Source organism: Phalaenopsis equestris, unplaced genomic scaffold (assembly GCF_001263595.1).
Source record: "Phalaenopsis equestris unplaced genomic scaffold, ASM126359v1 Scaffold186342, whole genome shotgun sequence".
NCBI classification, from domain to species: domain Eukaryota; kingdom Viridiplantae; phylum Streptophyta; class Magnoliopsida; order Asparagales; family Orchidaceae; genus Phalaenopsis; species Phalaenopsis equestris.
Window position 1 is genome coordinate 1 of NW_018206291.1, and position 668 is coordinate 668.

At 37.7% G+C, this 668-nt stretch overlaps 1 long non-coding RNA gene across 2 annotated transcripts; it reads left to right on the forward strand.

The window, feature by feature from the left end:
* The first annotated feature begins 60 nt into the window (after positions 1–60).
* LOC110034399 lies at positions 61–587 on the forward strand. Of its 2 annotated transcripts, none has more exons than XR_002295051.1 (2): positions 61–346; positions 471–587. It is a non-coding gene; the product is annotated as an uncharacterized LOC110034399 (long non-coding RNA). The 2 variants fall into 2 exon arrangements; XR_002295052.1 differs by having other exon boundaries at positions 64–342.
* Positions 588–668: the final 81 nt, after the last annotated feature.

Consider the following 668-nt stretch of genomic DNA (forward strand, 5'->3'; position numbering starts at 1 on the left):
AAAACGACTCTTTGTTCGTGAACAGCTCATCGCGAGCCAAACACGAACGCACTTCGAAATATAAATGAGCCTAACACAAGCTGAGCCTGGGCTCGCTTTTGTTCGGCTCATTTACACCCCTAATTGAGGTTCTCATCATAAACTACTGATATCTGCAGCCATTGCTGGTGTTGTGGCATACAACAATAACAAGCTCAAGAAGGAAGCATCTGGGATCAGTCCAACTGGAAACACTGATTCTAGAGATGAGTTGAGATCAGATGATATTCGCGTACAACTGACTTCTTCCAACGAAACAAGATAGATTTCATTCTTTTCGTCTGAAATGCCAACTTCTTCTCTGTATGTATGTCCATTTTCCACACACTTCCAATCTATTGCTTCGTTAACTTGAATCAAAATTGAATCTTCTGCAGGTGAATCATTTTTAGTTTTCATTTCTAATTTTTGGTTCTTTCCTGCAATTCCAGATCATTGATTTGGAGCAGCACGCTGCGAAGCCTGAAGAAATCACTGTCAAGGTTGATATCTTTGCATCTAGCATTTATTTTCTTTATTTTTTTCTTAAACTAGTTCTTCAAACAATATTTGATTTAGAAGTTGAGAAGGAATACCAATCCAGACCCAGAGATCGAATGATTAAAAAACATTGATATTGCAGATTTTTT